The 12,996-nt window shown below is 41.6% G+C and overlaps 1 long non-coding RNA gene across 1 annotated transcript in view; it reads right to left on the bottom strand.

Moving 5' to 3' along the window:
* Positions 1-4,648: 4,648 nt before the first annotated feature.
* Positions 4,649-12,996, bottom strand: part of LOC109289322 — an 18,821-nt gene continuing 10,473 nt past the window's right edge. Inside the window, exon 3 of the long non-coding RNA XR_002095333.1 lies at positions 4,649-4,773. This is a non-coding gene — a long non-coding RNA (uncharacterized LOC109289322). The remainder of the gene's footprint in view (positions 4,774-12,996) is intronic.

Below are 12,996 nucleotides of genomic sequence, written 5' to 3'. Positions count from 1 at the left end.
GAAATCCCGAGGGCTCTGCAGCTGGTCACTGTGACCTGGTCAGTGTGGCAGAGTCGCTTATATCTGTTAAGGAACAGTGTAGTACATGTCTTCAATTTTCCATCCTGTGTGTCTGCTTACTGCCTGCTTGTGTCAGACACAGTGGGTCTTGAAGGAAACTTTGTCACAAACAGGCTTTTAGAAATCAAATAAGCCTTGCTATTGCCTTGGACCATTGTTCTAATGCATATTTATTTTACCTACAAGCCAATTCCCAAAAGCAAACCTCTAAATACCACTTTTTAGCCATCAATACCGTTGTGCATACCATTTGGTTTCCTTCTAGGCTTTAGGCCAGTGCTTCCAAAAGTTTTCCTTAGCATGACTCCATTTACGGCCCCATTGCCTCAGCATGACCCCATTTCCTCAGCATGGACCCTCTGACTCGCAACTCATAGCTCCCCACCCCCATGACTCCATCCGCTGATGTTGCAACTTGCTTTGGTGTCACGATCCACAGTTCGGGAACCGCTGCTTTAGGCCTCTCAAATAATCTGCACAGTCTGGGGTTTGACAGAAAGTAGAGCCTAAGAAAGCACATTGTACATAGATCCATGCCTATAGGTACCTGTATGAGCATGGAGGCTGCTCCAGTGTGCTGTAATTACACACAGTGCTGGCTAGAATTGAAAGATATTAGGCCTGATCCACTTGTCAGAGTGGGATGCCGTTGCTTTTAGTGTGGAGGAAGTACAAAGAACTCACCAGCCAATGCCTTGAAAAGCCTTACACACAGAGTCAGAGCATTTGCTTCTAGTGTTTCCCAACATGATAAAATTTGAGTTGGCGCTGTATTAAGAAATACAGATTTAACAAAAAAAATCAAACTAGGTCCTTCTTTGATAAACACTTAGAAAAACCTTTATTTATTTCATGGGGAGAGTTAATAATCAGTCCTCTTTCGTTTGGATGGAAAAAAAAAATCATAGCCACTTCTCATTTAATAAAATTGGCTAGAGTCTGTCTTTTTTGTCCTCAACTTGTATATTTCTATTTTGAGTGAACATAAAAGCATATTTTCTTGCCTGCTGAGTGTTCATTAAATCCACTTCCAACTCTTTGCAGCCATTAGAGCACTAGTTATGCTCTGATCTTACTGGCATATTGATTTAATTGTATAAACATTTCTTTCTTCAAATAATAATAGTAAATATAATAACTGACACTTGTACAATGTAGTCCTTCATCCAAAAGGCCTAAAGTACTTGAAAAAGATTTAAAAGAGGGGAAAATTGAAAGAGCAACACTTGTTATTGAAATATGGTTATCATCAGGCAGCAAGACTGCATAACTATTGGGAAGAATGCAAAGGAGCTAGGGGAGACTTTAGAAAAATGAAATATATCCGAATGGATCCCATCCAGGGACCAGACCTCCAGTATTGCTCTGTAAAACCTACGAGTTTCAATTCCCAGGAGTAGCACATATCGAAACCAGGAGAAAGGGGAACCACCAAGGCTTTCACCCATTGCAATTCACTTCCAGTTTCAGGGTTGTGTTCTGGAGCAGCCTCCTCTAAACAATTTCTCAATAGAAGCTCTATTACCTGAAGTAGATTGTGGGACTGAAGAATGAGGTGGGAATCTATGGTCCTTCTGAGTCTCTTAGCATTTGGATGACTTGCCTTCTCCACCATTCTGCTTGCACCACTGTATACAGACACCTGTTCCTCTTTATATCTAGTGAGGCAGTACTGCAACTTAAGAGACCCCTTTGAGGATTACTGCCGTGCCTATTTGGGATTTCTACAACAAAACAGGATATTGGCTATCTGAAAGTTTGTGAGATGCATTTCTCTCATTGATATGACATCGTAACAATAACTACCGCAACTTTGGGGGATGACAAAGAAACATACAGAATTCGGACTTTGTGAATTTAATCACCAGTGCACAGTGATGAACTCCAAAGGGCCAATATTCTTCACAACTGGGTTATAAAAAAAAGAAAGAAGAGGAATACACAACTATACGAACAGAACTGTCCATAAGAAGAGGTATTCGGAGTTTTCTCTGAGGCCTAGGAGTCATTTGTTTACCTAATAATTCATATAAGTGTTTTAGAGTCTTGGCAAAATTTACCATTTGGTAAAGAAGACTATCGATTTGAGATTATTTTTCCTGGTTAAGGTGACACATTGCAAACCACATATTAGATGGAAGGAGGCTCTATTAAGAGCCCACTTAAACTCTTCATTATGCTGGAATAATCTAAGTAACAATGCTCTTTAATTACCAAAGAACTTCTGCACATAAAAGCACTTCAAATTACATAGAGACTGAGTGACAGCAATCTTTACACAGCACTGGTGAACACAGATGTTATATTGTGTCATTTTCAAAAGCCAGTTTTCAGACACTATTTTTACAGTAGCTCAGTAATCCCCAGAGAACCACCAAGAAAGCTAAGAGAAGTTTTCCACTAAGCATCCTGCCTAGGGAGGCATTCTGCACACCACCTCTTGAACCTGTTTCCTACTCAGAAATGGATTCAAGAATTATTGAGCCAGAGAAAGAGAAAACAAATGGGCGCACCAGTACCCTAACAGTCACCTTGAATAAGGGTGCTGCATCAGCGAATAAGTAGCATGAAATACTTGAAATACTGATAGAAGCAGGGGCTGGAGCCCAAATCTACTTTTTCCTAGACCAGTGCCCTCACCACTACAGAAGAGCAGCTTTTAAACATGTCCCTCTCCTCAGCATCTCCTGTTGGAGATTTTCAGGAACTCCTACTCAGGTGTTAGATTTCCCGAATTTCATTTAGGTGCCTATTTTCCCTGCTGAATGAAATAGGAAAAAACTTAACAGCTATGGATACCCCTAGGCTGCTATATGCCTACAAGTTAGGTTTTGCAACAGTGAACAAAAACCTGTTTTATGGATCTAGGTCTTCTTGCCTGCACAATTGAAATGCCCTTTTTTCCTGTACCTCCTCAATTCTTATTCCATAAACTCCCTGAAAGTCAGCCGCTACTGAATCAAAACCCACTTCTATTAATGTCTTCCATCATTGTTTATTCCAAAGTAAAGTTGCCCTGCTTTGCTTTCAGTGGATGTATATAGCTCTGATTTTCTGACCTCATATCCAGCTATTCCCAAATTTCCTAGCAGTGCTCTGAAGTTGGTAACCTAATCCAAAAGAAGTCAATAGCATTGACTTTAGCAATGCATGGCTGGCTCTTACTTCTTGGCCAATTACGTGTCCTGTACTGATTAGATTACAAAGTCGGTCAGGGCAAAAGTTAAGAAAAATCATGGCAATGTAAAATATAGAACTCATCATTTAAATGTAGGATGCTTGAAATGTGGTGGCATGCCTCTCTAACCAATTTTAAATTGTTTGTCAGAAAGTGCAAGAAACAATGAGTGTTATGCAATATCATTTGGGTATTATGACACATGCTATTATTCTAATGCAAAATTTCTGTAGTCAGAAAACCAAAGCCATGGTGAAGAGTTTAATTATGACTCTCCATACCTGGTGGCTCCTCTTTTACTCATATTTTTAATTCAGTTGCACCCTTTAGTCTTCCCCTGTTTCTTCTTGTGCTCCACTTAATAACCCCTTTGCAAATCTTTGCCTTCAATTTTTTCTCTTAACTTCAAATTTACTATTGACTCTCTCCAAAGGGTTTTATGTTACCGTACATTAAAGATGTCTTATAAAAATACAATTTAATTTTACGGCATTGTAAAAAAGAGCTCCTGTCACAATGACATATGTGTATCATTTGCACAGTCCCACAGGAAATATTCATGTAATGGTATGGAATTTGTTATACTTTATTTGGGAACATTTTTAAAATTGCCAATTTAGTTGGTAATCACTCAGCTTAAAAATGGGGAACTAGAATGAAACAGGTAATGTTATAATGCAGTGAGTTACCAACAAGTTCAAAAGGACTCCAAATATAAGGATTAACTTGTGTTAGAAAGTCCTCTGCCTTTAGGAGTTTTATATTTCAGGGTACATCAAGGTGTTCCCAAGCTGATATACAGATACATCTGTGCAGCAGTGTTTCACTACAGCCCCGTAGAACTAACCTGAAACCCTGCACAACACACTGGGAGGAAACAAAAGGAAAGGTCAAAGAACGAATCGTCAAAAGGAAATGTGATCATGTTAGAACACATCTTGATGCTTTGTGTTGTAACTTGAAGTTGACTATAATTTTGCTATCAGTGTGGACACAAATCATACTCCATAGAGTGCTAGGTGGGCTAGAATAGACCAAAAGGCCGCATGCAGATGAGTGCAGCTATGCGGTATGTGGCACCGCAAATGTGTCCGCATTGCCACATGCCACACTTCAACTGTTCTCCATGCTGCTCTGTTCAGCTGTTCTCTGTGCTGCAAGGGAGCAGTATGGGGTTTTTTTTTGACTTCTGGATATCCAGAGGTCAAAAACCTCATGCAACCCTCCCCCCCTGCAAAAAAACCCAGAATGGCGCATATGAGGACAGCATGCACTGCTCAAAACTGAAGCCTGCCGGCCGACGCTCCAGTGCAGCTACCAGCCAGGCTCCAAGTGGCAGGATCACCACTGCTGTGGCCCCAGGAGGCCCCCAGGGCCCAAGGGAGGGCTGCTGGCCCCAGCCTTCCCTAACCCACCCGGGCTAACTTGCCACGCACCAGAGTGTGTGTGGCAAAGGTGTTCCCTGGGGACAACTAGCAGTGGCACAAAGTGCACTGCTGCTGGTTGTTCCCGGGGAACCAAATGTTCAGACTCGTCTGGATGCATCCAAAGGGTGCAATCAGAAGTGTAGCTCCCAGCTGTAACTCAGAATGATTTTGCAAAGTGTTCTGAGTTACATTACCCCAGACCAAACAGAAGTTAACTATTGTTTCCAGGGGAGAGGAGAATCTAGCTGCCTTCAGGAAGAGGGCTCTCTGCCAGTGCTCACTGTTTAGAGAACGGGAAGGGGGAAAGACAGCAGAAGAAGCTTATTCTTGGGGCTCTCCAGCTGGTGCTGAAGGGTGGGGTGGGTGAATTGGAGCCCCCTCACTGCAATACACCCACCCTGCCCTCCATGGGGGCTGAAACCCCCCCAGACTGAATTCTCCATGCTCCCTTTCCTCCTTCTCATTCTGAAAATTGCAACAGGCTGAGAGCTCCACAGACACAAGTTGCAAAAGACGCTACATGTTGTAACATCCTTAACTGATATCTCATGCAATGAGGGGTCAGATTTTCACCCAATCGGCCTTTTTTGAAGCTGTTTGCAGCTGTACACTTGTGTTTGGTCACAGCTATGAACTGCTTTTGATGGCCAGATCAGGCAAAAATTGTCACTTCCATCTGCACTTCCATCTGCACCCAAATTGGCCCTGTCAAAGGCCCTGTCAAAGACATTTCAAGGTTAGTAAGATTCCTCAAAGTCATATCCTAAAGAGAAGAGGTAGGTAGAGAGGTCACTTGGGATTGCTACTTACTCACATACCTTTTCATGCCCTGTAACAATTTGTCCCTTAATGGGTACATCTACACAAGAGGTTTACTGCACAGTTGACTAATTAACTGTGCAGTAAACATCTCAGCGTCTTCCCATGCAACCCTATGAGGGTGCACAAAAGTAATAAACTCTGCAGAAGGGTAGTATTTCTAGTACTACCCTGCTTTGCAGTTTTTTCATGCGCAGCAGTGGACATGTAGACACTGACCTGGCTGGCTGGGGCATGAGGGTACTTCAGTGCAGGGACTGTCTACTAGCCAGCCCCAAACTGAAGCACCTTCGTACACCAGCCAGCTGCTCCACAACGTACTGAGCCTGGACGGAGCAGTCCGGGGATGGCAAGCTTAGCCCTGGGGCCCCCTGCCAGATGAGGCTCCTGCAACCCAGCTCAATGTCCTGTGGTCCAAGCTCACATGTAAATGGCATGCCCAGGAGCTCCTAAGCGCAATAAACTGCAGAGCAATAAACTCTGCAGTTTATTCCTGCACACAAGTGGTAATTATAGATGTACACAATGTACACCATACTTTGTCCCAAGCTGTATTAGTAAATTGATGTAAATACAGGATTTACCTTTATTTGTAGAGCTAATTGTACCTTTCCCCAGAGTGGAGGGGAAATGGGGTATCAAAAACAAACCCATTTACCGAAATAAATTACTTTTCATTGCATTTGTTATTTATATCCATAAAATACCAGGATCTGACGAGCAGTTTTTATTTTAACCCCATCTTCTCCTCTTGAAAATGAGAATTGTCTGAACAGTGCTAATTTTTCTTTTGTGACATATTTTTAAAAAAATTCTAATTGACGTATCCTCCCAAAAAACTGCTCAAAACTGTTCAAATTCCATTGCTCCCCCATAGGGATTTTCAATTTTTTATTATTTTTTTGCCAAATGAAATTGCTCCCTAAATAACTGGCATTTTTCATCCCATTCAGATTATTCTGTGTGCAAATATGATGGCAAGTTTTATATTTAAATAGATTGCATCAATGGGTGTTGTGTGTGTGTGTGTATATATATATACACATATAAACACACACACACACACGTATGCATGTATGTATGTATATAACACCCATTGATGTGAGAGAGAGATATATATATGTTTATGATTGTGATTATATATTGCTCTCCGTAAGCTTGCGATCAATCTGAGTTTTTGGTGCCATAAATAAAGGTTGAGAAACAAATCCAGCCGCATTGTAATGATGTGCACTACAAACAAAATGCATTCTTTTGTATTCTGTAAATGGACTATTATCTTGTCCTTCAATGCTCAGTTGGTTTCCCTTACTAAAAAAATTTAATAGATAATTTTACAGCTGAATAACATTTGACCTTGGAACTGCTCACTGAAATCAATGAGGCAAGTTCATTTTTATGCAGCATCTATACACTAAAAAGGCAATCTAAGTAATTCCTAACATGAGATAGCTTAGCAATAAGAAAGATTGGTTTCCTGTAACGTGAAAGGGTCTGAGAACAATATGAGGGTTAGTTGCTGTCCTGACTCCAAAATAGACGGCACTATATTTTATCAAACTGAGACACACATGAACCTCAAAAGTCACAGTTTTATTTGTGACAGGGAGTTATATTGATCTTGAGAGCTTCAGCCCTGCAAATATAATTCTGAGGTGGGTGGGAATGGTGAAGGGAGGAAAGTTTCTTTTTCCTGAGAAATATTACTGAAGATCTAGCACATGAAGTGTTAATCAGCATAGTTCTCTTGCATGCAGCCTAACTATACTGACTCACACCTGTGGAGGATCTTAGCTTTTTTTGCAAAGCATAACACAAGACTTAATATTGCGGTCTACCTAGGCCATCAAAGGTAGTGGGCTTTCTACTACTAACCTATGAACCATCAAACTCTGGAGTGTCTAGACCTGAATCCCTAGAATTTAGCTGAAATCTGTACTTTTGGTCCAGGCTGTGGTTCAGTGGTAGAGTCCTTGTCTTCCAGGCAGGAGACCTAGGGTTTGCTACCTGGATGTGCATATAATGACAGCTATTGAGGCACCAAATGTCTGGACTTGGTCTGGCCTTTGGATTCTCTCTCAATGTTCTCAAAGGGGAATGGCAGGGAAGCCCCCACTCCTCCATACTTCTGCCTAGGCATATGCATTGAAGATCCTGGTGACCTCTCATGCATACTCCATGATCCAGAAGGATTAAGAGTTGCTTGCTAGTTCCAAAGTTTGAAGGTCTTAATTTTCCAGTTCAAACCTAACAAGAACGTCATGGTATAATTTCAGCCTGGAGAGACCAGGGTCAGAAAAACTAGGCTATCTGCTGTCCTGTAAATCTCCATGTGAACCATACACTGGAAGAAGTCCTGTGGAGTTTTTCTTCCATGGCAAGACCCTAGAATGGCATTTTCCCCTACTGCTCCACTTATATAGCTTCCCTTCAGTAGGGTATAAGCTGCTAAATATAATCATAGCCCACTACCTATATTCTGCTATTGTCTGCTAGGTAGGCTGAGCCAGAAGAATAGTTTTTACTAATCAGTGGAAGTAACAACACTGCAGGTCTGCTAAAAGATTTGAGAACTGTCTATAGTTTGATTCTGGTGTAGTGTATACAGTCACCACTCACCCCAAAGCAAAGCGATTTGTACAGCTCTTAAATTAGTACTAACACCCTTGAAACCTGCTGATGCCCTGCTTTGGAAGTGTTCTCCAGAAATGCCTTAGGCCAATAAGCTTGTTGGACCAACAATCAGAGAATTTCTGGGCAACTATGATTGTGGCAATGATCTGGTACATGCCAGCAGAATCACTCAATAACACACAAGAGACTACATGGCTAAATGCTGAAGGCCGTACATGCAAAAAACAATTGGCCCAGTGTACATATTAATCTTTCTATTAGTTTTCTTTTGCAAACACACATTTAATACAACCAATTCCATTAATCTTCTCTTTTCCACTTTCTTTTTTTTCCTAAGAAATGTATAGATTTTTCCTTCCATGTCATTTGTAAGCTTCTCACATTTGCAGCTCTAAAGCTGTGTCCATTCACAACCATATAATTATCTGCAGCTCTGACATGAATGACACTCCTGATATTGGTTAACTAAGGTCATTTATGGCAGCTCTTCACATGTCAGTGAGAAGCACAATTTATCCATCAGGGACACTTCACAACAATGTGCCCAAAGACAGAAGAAAATATGAATGATCAGGGCTAAAACATCAGCTGCCCCTTTATCATTACATAAAGGAGGTAATGTAGTACATCCATGAATTTTACTTGACCTAACAAAAATGCTGAAAGTGAAGAGCTCAGCAGTTTCCAAAAACTGTAATAAGAAGCAGCAAGTGCTTTTCTCCCATGAGAAAACCCCCCCAAACATGTGATGGCTACAATGTGGGATCTGTTTAAAAAATCAATAAAGATAGCTACTTCACTTTTACAATGTGGAACTTTAGAATATAGAACAATTACCCTGAATTATATAAATTACAACTTAATTTACAGTGCAAATTATATACCGAATTCATTTCACAAAACAACTCACTTGAGCATAGAAGTCAATTTAATTATTATTTTGGAAAACTGGGATTGGATTTTGCATTGTGTACCATATTCAAAAAAATATTGCATATGTAACTCAGCAGGAGATTCATATGTACTCAGAAACTAATGAGATGTGGGAAATAGATTTTGTATCATAAAAAGAAAATTACTAAATGAGAGAAAGAGTTTAAGAAGATCTGTTAGAGCAAAAAGAACCATTTCTTCGCAAAACTGAACTCCTGCCTTTTCTGCACCTCTGATTTTTGCCATCCCAAGTGACCTTTTCATTTCTGTAGCCATTTTGCAACATTCTGCTTTTTCCTTACTGAAAGAATTGTGCACACTCAACATTTTAAGAAGGAAAAAAATAGACTGGAGATAAATAGGAGTAAACAGTTTACAAAGAAAGTTGGAAAGAGAAACACATTTTCTGTTTTCATGTAAGGATTTTGTTCTGCCTCTATATTGGATGACTGCTTGTCTAAGGCATAATGAAAACAATTGGAAACAAACTGTTCTATTGCCACATTGAATTTATTCATTATTTTAAATAATCTTTAAAATTCCATTCTCATTTAGGGGCCTGATTCAAAGTCCATTCAACTCTCACTGCAGTTAATGGTCTTTGAATCAGCCCACTGGTCAATACTTTAATGCCACTGTTCATATTATTCCAGCTTTTAATAAAAACTGTGATTAAATGATGTTTCACCTGCTTTCAAGTTTTAGTTTGGAAATCTCACGTACTCAATTTATTTAATCATTTGTGCAGGCTTGTTCAGCAACTCAGGTATTTGACATTAACATCTGGCACCTTTTTAATGACTGCCTACAATGCAAGACTGGACACAAATGTAAGGTGTGACTTTTCAATTGACTGATAATGGCTGCCCGAAAAGTGCTGCTCTGCAGGATGAATTAAAAATTCTCTTTAATTAAGAGCTATGCATTTTGAGAAAGTTAGTGAAAGATGTCTCTGTACAGAGTAAGAAAAATACATATTCATATTTCTATAAGGCAATCAAGATGTTGATGTTAATATTAGAGCAATAACTTTAATTGTATTTCAGCAAACGAATGGCAATTAGGAAACAAATTATCTCAGAGAAGCATGTCTTCCACACAGCTCAGCCCTGAAGGCAAGCCAAAAGCTAAACCTTCTTCCTGAATTTTAATGCAGGAGATAAATAGACACACCTCTGGAATTATTCCAAATAGAAATACCTTAAACGGTTTAAAGTTACTCTGAGACATAAATGTAAAATCTGTCTTTCCTCTCAAAGTGGATTCTTCTTTGCTATGACTAATATCAACATGTCAGGAAAGGTAATTTATTTTATGCCTTAGAGATGAGGAAATATAACAGATGCTGACCACACAGCTTAAAAATATACTATGTATATATGAAATGTTCCACAGGTGTAATTCTGTGCATACATGCAAAATTGAAGACTCAAGGGCTGTGTCCAGATATGCAGGTATGTGTGGTTTGTGGCACCACAAGGCACCACAAATCACATGCATAAAATGTTAAAATGTGCCTTGTGCTGCAACTTTGCATCACAGGGGTAAAATTTACTACTTGGATTTCCCGGTCGCAAAAAAAAATAGCGCTGGGAAAAAGAGCGATGCAGGACACACAAAAGTAGTGTATGCTGGAACAAACAGGGACTTGGTTCTCCAGTGAGATGCTCTGATGACATCTGTATTGCTCCATTTGTGCCCCTGATGCTGCAGCACACTGGAAGCTGGGAGGAGCTGGGCAAAGGCAGTTTGTTGTGGGACACATTGTCCAACTTTGGGCAAAGTGCATGCACAGGGGTGTGTGCTCAGGCACAGAAGTAACTGCACAAATTTTGCTGCTACTATTTGTATCACTGCAAGCTCATGCCCTGCACATCTGGATGTGGCCAAGGGCTGGATCCAGACGTGCAGGCATGTGCAATTTGTGACACAGCAAACCTTTTTGCAGCACCACAAGCCACATGCCCAGCATGTTAAAACATGCCCTGCATTGCAAATGTGCAGTGTGGGGACAAAATTTGCTACCAGGAAATCCCAACAGCAAAAAAAACAGGCACAGAAAAAAGCGGCACAGCATACGCGAGAGGAGTATGCACCGGCAGACATAGAGTCTAGGTCCTCCCAGGAGATGCTCTGGCTCCTGGCCAGAGCATCTCTACTGCTTTAGTTGTCCCCCAGCATGGCAGGACCTGGGAGGAATGAGGAAATGGCAGTTTCCCTAAAGTGGGGCAATTTGCCCCACACGAAAACATGTGTACAGGGCCTTGCACTGTGGCAAAAAGCAGTGACACAAATTTGTGGTGCTACTATTTTTGCAACAGCAAGGGATGGGCCCAAGGGCTACGTCCAGATGAGTGCAGCCATTTGTTTCTCCAGGGACAAGTAGGATTACCCCAGGAGGGTAGGAGAGGCTGGAGTCAGCAACTGTGCTGACCCCAGCAACCTTACTTGGGGTTCTGGGGGCCTTGGGGAGCTGCAGCCATGGCACTCCTGCAGCTGGGATCCTGGGCTGCAGCCAGATTGTGGCTCTAGCCAGCCAGGCTCCAGTTTTGGGCGGCACATGCTGCTATGATATGTGCCACCCAGCTTTTTTGGCATGGGTATTTTTTGACCCTGGGGCATGGTCTGGCCCTGATATGGCCGTGTGGAAGGAGGGGCATGCCCAGGGTCTGGCCCACCATATAAGGCTTGGGATTTTGGCAGTGGGGAGAGGTAGCAGCATTAACTGCCACTGCTCGCCTGCCACCAAATTTCCCAACCCTTGGGGAGTCCCATAGGCTGGATTCCAAGACTCTTCAGGTTGCATTTGGCCTGTGGGCCAGAGGTTGAGCACCCCAATACACACAATAATGTACAACTAACTTCTGAGGAAATGTAGGGTAGTGAACTTGTCATGCTTAGGACAGTAAGCTTGTTAAAGCATCCAGAACTACTTTACATTATCAAATAAATCTAAGACTTTCTATGTACTGATTGCTTTTCTGTGATGCAGCATTTTCCCTTCATTAAAAAGAAAACTTTTGTAGGCTGTGGACATGGCCAGTGATTGATAGACACAACTGATCAGTGCAGACTACAGCCTAGCGTAGCCCAGGTACACCTAGGGGGGTGTGCCCTGTCCTCCAGTGACAGTAGTGGGGGTCAGGCAGGGTGCTGATGGAGCAACTAGAGCAGTTCCCTCTCCTCCCTACAGAGCCAGGCTGAGACTGAGTGCTTAACTATATACAATTTATTACTATAATAAATACTTAAGATAAAACATGAAATATTTACAATAAAGCTTAGCATATATCACTACATATAATATCCCACAATGCACATACACCATATAACATACAACATATATCTATGAAATCTATGAAATATATAATAATTAATACATTGAACAAGATAGTTAAGGTTACAACATGATAAACACATATGGGGGCTCAACTTACATAACCCAAATAAGTTAATAATATTTCCTAGACCTACATATTAATACATTAAGAACATATAAACCACATAAACTTCCTTAAAGGATACCCATAGCTATATAGACCTTGACATAACAATCATCCAAAATAGAGAGTGCACTCAGTACCTCCCCAAGGGGTTTCCTTGGAGCCCCTCCCGTTTAGGGTCCTGGGATATGGACCCGCAATGGAGGGTGGAGGTGGCAGAGCCTCCAGTCCTGTGCCTGCCTCCCTTGTGGGGCCCGCTTCCCCAGCAACTCACGCTTCCTCTCTGAAGTAGCCAAGGCTCATCCCCTGGAGGCTGATCCCACAAGAGCCTCTCTCCAATGGTGCCTTTCGCTCTCCTAGATGGCCTGGTGCCCCGCACTGGACAGCCCAGGGCTCTCTTTCTCTCATGGTAGCCAAACCCTTACAGGATCTGATTCCCTGGTTTCACACTGGGGGGTTCTTCCTTTCCCGGGCCCTGCTCTGGGCACTGGGGCTCTTTTAG

This window comes from Gavialis gangeticus, unplaced genomic scaffold (genome assembly GCF_001723915.1).
Source record: "Gavialis gangeticus isolate Ggan-Ray unplaced genomic scaffold, GavGan_comp1, whole genome shotgun sequence".
NCBI lineage: Eukaryota > Metazoa > Chordata > Crocodylia > Gavialidae > Gavialis > Gavialis gangeticus.
This window is presented reverse-complemented; position numbering and strand designations above follow the sequence as displayed.